We start from the raw sequence: 8,851 nt of genomic DNA on the forward strand, positions 1-8,851 counted from the left end.
TTTTTTTTTTTTTTAAAGAATTTCATGGGCATTGGTGTTTTGCCCACATGTGTGAGGGTGTCAGAGCCTCTGGTACTGAAGTTGCAAACAGTTGTGAGCTGCCATGTGGGTGCTGGGAATTGAACCCACTGGAAGTACAGTCAGTGCTCTTAACCGCTGAGCAATCTCTCCAGCCTTTCTCTAGGACTTTGTGTTTGGCTTCTTGTGCTAGGGAGACAGATTCAAGGGAGCAAGGTCTGTTCTCTCAGTGGATAGCAATGAGGAACTCAGTGACAATCTTGACTAGAATATTTAGGGCCATTGACATGCCTACTCTTCCACTTGACTCTGGGCAGGCTGAGAAATCTTCTAGAATAGAAGCCAGCCTGTGTCAGGTAGTGGCTAGGAACTCACTCAAGATGGCGGCTGTGGTACTCTCACCCCCTCCCCAAGCTGTTCTGTAGTCCAAAGGCTCGCTCTGTCCTCTCCTCTGAGATGATGAGATGACACAAGTTCTGGAGAGCACCCAAGACAGCTGGTCACCAAAGTGGGGTGGGAAGAATGGGGTGATGGACTGCCCGGTGGTCAGGCCACTCGCCACTAGCCACTGCTGCTCCAGAAGGCTCTTACCCCAAGAATTCCCATCCTGTCCACATGTGAATATCCTGTAAAATATCTGTAAAACATGGCTGGTGCTGTAGCTCAGTCATTTGAATATTTTCCTAGCAAGCATGAAAATCTGGGTTCAATCTTCAGCACTACATAAACCTAGGCATGGCTTAGTCTAGAGTCACAGAACCTTGGAATGCCCCTATATGTTAAGGTTGTTTATTAGAATGACTTACGGTTTGCAGACCAACTAACCCAACAATGGGCATCTGTGAATGGGAAGTTCAAGAATCTTGTAGTTGCTCAGCCCCATGATGCTAGCTGTTCAGCTGGTCTTCTGTATAAGCTGAAATTGCGAGGAAGTTCCATTAGATGTGCCAGGAGGTAAGTGCAGCAGGAAAAGAAGGAGGAACCCTCCAGCAGAAGCTATGGCCCAGATTAAAGGTGTGTACCACCACACCTACACCTAAGCTATTCTTTACTTGGAGCTTGCTCTGTCCCAGGCTGGCCTTGAACTGAGAGATCTGCTTGCCTCTGTCTCCTGGGATTTAAAGTATGTATCACCTTGGCTGGATCTAAGCTTGTCATGGCTGCTATACCTCAGTATCCAGTGTCAGGATCCAGATCAAAAGCCTGTGTCTTCCAGCCTCAAGATCTGGATCACAAACATGTCTTCCATTTCTGGATTGTAGTTAATTTCAGATGTAGTCTTGACAACTGGAAATAGCCATCACAGTGGTGAATGCCTATAATCCCAGGACTAGGGAGGAAAGGCAGAAGGATCAGATGTCCATATCAACATAGTAAGTTTGAAGTCAGCTTGGGCTACCCCTCCCCCAATTTTCTTTTATTTATTTTTTGGTAAAACAGTTGGCCCTCTACTGGTGTGTGGCAAGTAGACCATGCCACCAGACAGAAGAAATGGTAAGGTTGAGTGAGCCCAAACCCTGTGAACTCAAAATTGAGTATGGTAGGTGTGGGGTCAGCTCTCTACCAAACTCTACCTGCTCTGGAACATGTAACCATGGTACCCCACTGAGAGGACCCTAACAATCAGTCATGTAGGGAAAACACCTGCAGTCCATGCCCATGCTAAGGCTCTTTCTACAAAGCCTCCTGCAGCTAGTGTGCCCTTCCCTTTACTCCTAGCTCAACACCTCTAAATCTTCCCTCAGCTCCGTTGCCTGGTTACCTTCTGCAAAGCCCATTGGTCTTGCTGCCCTCAGCTTCATTGCCTGGTTACCTTCTGTGAAGCCCATTGGTCTTGCCGCCCAGGATGCTTTCAGGCTGCCCTTCCATGGGCAGCTCGCCCTTTCTGCCTGCATGTTGGAAGATCTCCCCTGCAGCTCTGAGACTGCCATCTCTTCCCCCCAAGTACCTCAATTTTCCTCCTTCTGCCCTCTCTTCTCTCCTACCCTGTGGGAACCTGGAAGTCCCTCCTCTTTCTTTCTGCTCAGCCATTAGCCACTAGCATCTTTAATGATCAATCAAGAACCAGTTGGGGACAAGGACCTTAGCGTATGGACATGCAGATTACCGATCAAAGCATCAGAACCACTTCCATACAATCCAACACAACTGACTTTCCAAAGAACCCTTAAGTTTCCACTTCACTACTTTCCAAAGTTTATAAAGTCTCTATCCACATAAAATAAAGTGCACAAATTATTTCATTGAAATCATCTCTCTGGAAACATTCATTGCTGGACCTTAACAGCCCCCCCCCCCGAAGACTGGGCTCACACCCCTGCTGTTCCTACCATCCCTGCTGCTGCCATCTGCCACTGCCACCACCCCTGCCACTAGCATTGGTGCTGCCAAAGTAGCAGGTAAGACCTGGGACCCCAGCTACCTGCCCTGCTTGGGCTTCCCTTCTGAGAACTGTAACACTTTGGCAGTTCCAGAGCCATGGAACACCTGGTTCCTTGGAGGACAACATCTGGTGACAAATGTTGATAATAGATATACATCTAGTGACTGGTAATAGAGGAAATAAAAATCTAAATGTTGCTTTGACTTCAGCAATGCTTTGAATGTGGGCATCACATATATTTGCAACCTAGGATTGTAGGGTATCTGGGTATTTGAGTTGGGCAGGGGTGAGGGGCTCAGATCCAGTTTCAAGGGCCCTCAATGTATAAGCTACAGGTTGTTTGTTTGTTTGTTTTAGTTTTTTGAGACAGGTCTTCTTTTTGTAGCCATGGCTATCCTGGAACTAGTTTTGTAAATGAGGCTGGCCTTGAACTCACAGAGACCTGCCTGCCTCTGCCTCCTGAGTGCCCACCACACCTGGCAGAGGGAGGTTCATTTTAAGAGGTGGTAGACAATGAGGATAGAGTTGGCTCAGCAGAGGGCCCAGGTTTAGTTTCCAGCAACCATATGGTGGCTCACAACTCCAAATAAATCATGGCACATTCAAAGCCCATCATATGGGCTGCAAATATAACTCAGTGGTGGGGTACTAGTCTATCATACATGAGATCCAAATCCCAATACTTTAGCTAAATAAATAAACACTAAAATTAGAAACTGACAAAGCAAAAAAAAAAAAAAAAAAAAAAACCAACAACAACAAAAAAACAAACCAAAACCCAGGTTATTAGTCTGATGGAACTTGCTGCAATTCATTGTTATTTCTCTTCTGGGTGAAGATATACTTAGATTACTTAGATGTCTCTGCTGTCTGGAAGAAGGAGCTACAAGAGGAGAGATGACTACCCTGGAGGGGTTGCTGCCTCTGCCAGTGCACACTTTTTCCCAAGCCTGAACATCCTTAACTCTGCAATGGGTGGCTTTGTTCTTTCAGAAGTTGGCACAGAAGGCTGCAGTCCAGAGCCAGGCTCTGGGGACCCGGTTGGCATGGATGTGTTCTCGGTGCTTCCTTACAACTCTTAAAACAAACAGCATGGGCTTGGGGCTCAGCTTAACGTGGCTCACCCTTCAGGGCCTGGTTCTGAACCTACTCACCGAACCATAGCCCGACACAACCCCCAAAGAGATGAGAAAGTTTAGCGGACCTGTGTACTGCTGCACCTGTCAAAGAGGCTCATTGGAGTGAGACTGAAGATGTGCACACACATGAGCACACAAAGACTACAGGACTGGTTCAAAGAAAAGAGAAAGGTCGTGAGTTGAATGGGTTCCACGTAAGTCAGGCATGATGATGCACACCTGAGAGAGCCAGAGGTTTCAGATCAAGAAATCAAGCTCAGCTACATATAGAGTTCAAGGCCAGTCTGTGTGTGTGTGTGTGTGTGAGTGTGAGAGAGAGAGAGAGAGAGAGAGAGAGAGAGAGAGAGAGAGAATCAAAGATACAAACCTCAGACCTGGGCACAGTGGCACATGCCTGGAATCCCAGCTATTCAGGAGGTAGAGGCAGGAGGATCAGTAACTCAAGGCCAGCCTGGGCTATGAGTAACCCCATCTCAAGAAAGATTAAAATTGAAAAATATTAAAACATCAGACTCATAGAGGTAGGGAGCAGAATGGTGGCGAGCAGACGCTTGGACGATAATCATGACACTATGATAATTATGTGTGCCTACTGAGCAGAGGCTTGAGAGACAGTGCACATCCTTACATGAGAGTGGCAAGCAGATACCTGCAGTATAGTGATGACTGCGTGCACCCACACACGATGGTAAGTGCAGCAATTGCTTTACGATGGGTGTCGACTGAGTACTCCATGCAGGCCAGGCGTGGTGTGGACCACCTTACCTGTCTCAACCATCTCGTCCTCGTAGCTGCCCCAGGAAGTAGTGAGCAGACCAGGTAACTACTGTTCACTGGCTGGCTAAGCCTGGCTGTCAGACTGGCAATACACATAAAAGGCTTATTGTGGTCTCAGTGGAAAGGCTAGAGGAGCACACTTGTGACCTGGACATAGAGAAGGTGTGCCAGCGTGCTGTGAGGAGACCAAGCAGTCTCCACCCACATGAACAGTTTTTCTACCATAAGGCTACTGAGGTGGTTTCGTGGGTAAAGGCCTTTGCTGCTAGCCTGGGCTGAGTTTGAACCCCGCCCTCACCCCCACCCCGGCCAGACCCACATGGCAAAGGAGGAGAACTAACTCCCACAAATTGTCGTCTGTCCTACACACACTGTATTCACCACATACATATACGCAGGATAAAGTGCAATGAAATTTCTTTAGAAATAAAATAAACCCTGGTGTTAAGATATGATGAACCACTTGGAGGAGAAAGACAACCCAGTGAAAAAGAGGCATGGGTTGTAAACAAGCGACTGGCACAAGAAAGGACACAACTAATATGCACCTGAAAGACGGAAAGGCCCAACAAATGGACAAGTTCAAACAATATAATTTTGTGAAAAAATTAAGAATAGTCATGACCTGGTGGGAAAGGATAGAAAAACAGGCTCTTTTGTGTGCTTTGGAGGCACGCTTAAACATCACTTTATTTTATTTTATTTTATTTTATTTTATTTTATTTTATTTTATTTTATTTTATTTTATTTTATTTTATTTGTATGGGTGTTTTGCCTGAATGTATGCCTGTGCACCACATGTGTGAAGTTGATGGAGACCAGAAGAGTGTGTCAGATCCCCTGGAATTGGGGTTACAGATGGTTGTGAGCCTCCATATGGGTGTTGAGAATTGAACCTGGATCCTTTAGCAGAGCAGCCAATGTTCTTAACCACTGAGCCATCTTGCCAATCCTTTAAATATCATCTTCTTAAAAATGACTGATTATGGTGTGTGTGCACACACAAGCATGCCACAATGCACTTGTGGAGGTCAGATGACAAGTCTGTGCAGTTGATCCTACCTTTATGAGGGTTCCAGGGATCAAACTTAGGTTGTCAGATTTGTGTGTTGAGCACCTTTACTGGCTGAGCCATCTAGGAGGTCCCCCGAGGCACGTTCAACACCCTCCGTATTTTAAATGAACTGTCTTTTGTATCTACCCTGGAAGGACACTCCTAGAAGATTTGTTACAACACATTTTAAAAACACTGGGAAAATGTAATAATTAAAGACCATTGAAAGAAAGTCTAAACCAATAGCAAACAAGCATTGCCTCTTGACACACTGAATACTAAGACGTGGGATTGTGTGACACAAAGAGTCTAGGGACAATCTGGATGGCTTGCTTCAGTTTGTGTGATGCCAACACAGACATGCACATAAATGCGTAATTGCCAACGCATGTCTCCCCAGAGCTTTATGATATATCAGTTTACCGGAACTTTGCTTTGTAAATTGTAACTGGTGTAATATTCCATATTAGGAGGTAAGAGATTGATGGCCTTACATTGACTTGATGCTCATAGCTACCTCTGGGGTGGGGCCAAGCTGGGGAGTGATGGGAAAAGAGGAATAAAACTGATTGTTTTATTTGTTCCCAGAAGAAAATCTAGTTGGCACCTCCTTGCTTCCCTCTAGTGCCCTTAGAGGGCCCGCTTTCCTGTCGTCCCTTTCACACACATGTAGTAATGGTTCTGGACTGTTTCCCCAACCCCATGTGCTGAAGTCATAGTCCCAATATATCTGAGTGTGACTGTAGCTAGAAACAAACCTTCCCAAAGAAATGATTACGTTTCAATAAGTCACTTAGAATAGGCTCTGATCCAAGGTGACTGGAGTCCTCAGAAGAAATTCGGCCACGAGAGACAGAAGGAGTGTGAGCATAGACAGGTGTCCCTGTGAAGAAGCAGTAGAAATGTCACTGGAAGCCAAGGGAAGAAACCAGACTGAAACAAATCCCCAAGAAACGGAAAGCTTTTCCTCTGAGATCAGGAACAGGATGCCCTCATCTGGATGCCCAGTATTCTATTCAGAGAAGTACTAGAGTCTGCCAGAGTAGACAAGAAAAGGAAATAGCATAGATTTACATTGAAAAGGAAGTAGTAATATTATCTTTGGGAATTATAAGATGTCAGATATAGAAACTCTAATGACCACACATACACACACACATAAACATATAAACACACATGCACTCACACACACATGAAAACACACATATATGTACACACACACACACACACACACACACATTACTAGATTGCAGGAATTTGACAAATAAAAAGATACCAAGTATTTTACCCCAATATCCTGATGAGAAGTAATCTGGGAAGGAAATTTTGGGAAAAGTGCTGTTGACAATATCATTAACATAGAAGACACTTAGGAATTAGCTTAAGAAATGAAAGACATACTCAATGAAAACTAGAAAAACGCAGCGGAAGGGAATCCAAGCTGTAGCAACAAGCCTGTGTGTGTGGACTGAGTCATACCTGTAACATCTTTCATCTTTCCAAAGTTTATATGAGATACCAAGGGATCCCTAGTAGCTACGAATAGAGAACAGAGGGACAAATCTAAAGGATTCACACTTACAGATCTTGAAACTGACCACAATGCTACAGCAATCAAAATATTGATGTTTGCACAAAGTCATACAAGCCATAGTGTAGAGCAGAGAGCCTAACGACCCTTGCATATTTGACCAGAATCTTTTTGACCAAGTGCCCAAGGCCACTTAGTGAGGGAAATAACTATCTTTTCAGCAAATAGTATTGGAAAAACAGGAAGTAGCCGTGCAGAAGAGTGAAACCACATCCTTAACTGACCCTGCACACAAGCATTTCCTTCAGTGTTGCTGGGATGTAGATCAAAGGTAAAGCACTAGCCTAGCACACGCAAGGTTCTAAGTCAACCCTAACCCAATTGCAAAAGAACTAAAATTAAATTAATTAATTAATTAATTAAAACTTACTCAAAATGAATCAAAGATTTAAATTTGATATCCCAAACTACAAACTTTTTTTGGGGGGGGGATCTTTCAAGACAGGGTTTCTCTGTATAGCCCTGGCTGTCCTGGAGCTCACTTTGTAGATCAGGCTGGCCTCGAACTCAGAAATCGCCTGCCTCTGCCTCCCAGGTGTTGGGATTAAAGGCGTGTGCCACCACACCCAGCCCAAACTGCAAACTCTTAGAAGAAAGTATAGGACAAAACATTCTTGTCATTTGATGGGGGAGGGTCCGTCTTTTGGGTATGACACCCAAAGAACAGGCAACTTCATGAAAATGGAAGTGCTCTGTGAAGACAGTATCAACAGAGTAAGAAGCCAACCTATGTAATGGGGAAACCAGTCAAAGCTCACATCCACTAAGAGATTGCTATCCAGAGGATGCAGAGACTACTTGAAACCCACAACAAAGACAAACAACCTGGTTAAAAGCGGTGAGGATGTAGTTGGTGGTGCAGTGCTTGCTTAACGGACACAAAACCCTGGATGCAATCCAAACACCACATAAAGCCAGATGCAGCAGTGGACACCTGTGCTCCTTCCGTTCGGGAGGTGAAGGCAGGAGGCTCCAAAGTTCAATTCCATCCTCAGCTTCATAGTGAGATCCTGTCTCAGTAAAACAAAGAAAGAGAGAAGGAGGGAAGAAGGGAGGAAGGGAGAGAAGAGGGAGGGAATGGTATGGGCTGCAGACTGCTGTCTTTTTTAACACTCTGGTCTAACTTCACTCCTCACATGGAACAGACTGGCAATCTCAGCACTGTCAAGGTACCCACTGCATGGGGCAGATGGGCTGCTCAGGCAGGGGCTGGAGCCTGGGGACCAGTAAAGACTGGCAATCATTGTGCTAAGTGAAATAAGCCAGACTGAGAAAGAGAAATACTTAATACTACATGCTTCATCACATAGGCAATCTTTAGGTTCTCTGTTTCTCTGTCTCTGTCTCTGTCTCTGTCTCTGTCTCTCTCTCTCTCTCTCTCTCTGTGTGTGTGTGTGTGTGTGCAGGTCATGAAACTAGAAAAGGGACCATGAGAGGGGAAGAAGAGATCTTAAAGGGGAAGAGGAAAAAAAGTAAAAAAGACAAAAACCACATGATCATCTCATTAGATGCTGAGAAAGCATTTGACAAAATACAACACCCCTTTATGATAAAAGTCTTGGAAAGATCAGTAATTCAAGGCCCCTACCTAAACATAATAAAAGCAATATACAGCAAACCAGTAGCCAACATCAAAGTAAACTCGAAGAAATTGCACTAAAATCAGGGACTAGACAAGGCTGCCCACTTTCTCCTTACCTATTCAATATAGTACTTGAAGTCCTAGCCAGAGCAATCTGACAACAAAAGGAGATCAAGGGGATACAAGTTGGTAAGGAAGAAGTCAAAATATTATTATTTGCAGATGATATGATGGTATACATAAGTGACCCTAAAAAGTCCACCAGAGAACTCCTAAACCTGATAAACAGCTTCAGTGCAGTAGCTGG

Source organism: Mus pahari, chromosome 3, assembly GCF_900095145.1.
Source record: "Mus pahari chromosome 3, PAHARI_EIJ_v1.1, whole genome shotgun sequence".
NCBI lineage: Eukaryota > Metazoa > Chordata > Mammalia > Rodentia > Muridae > Mus > Mus pahari.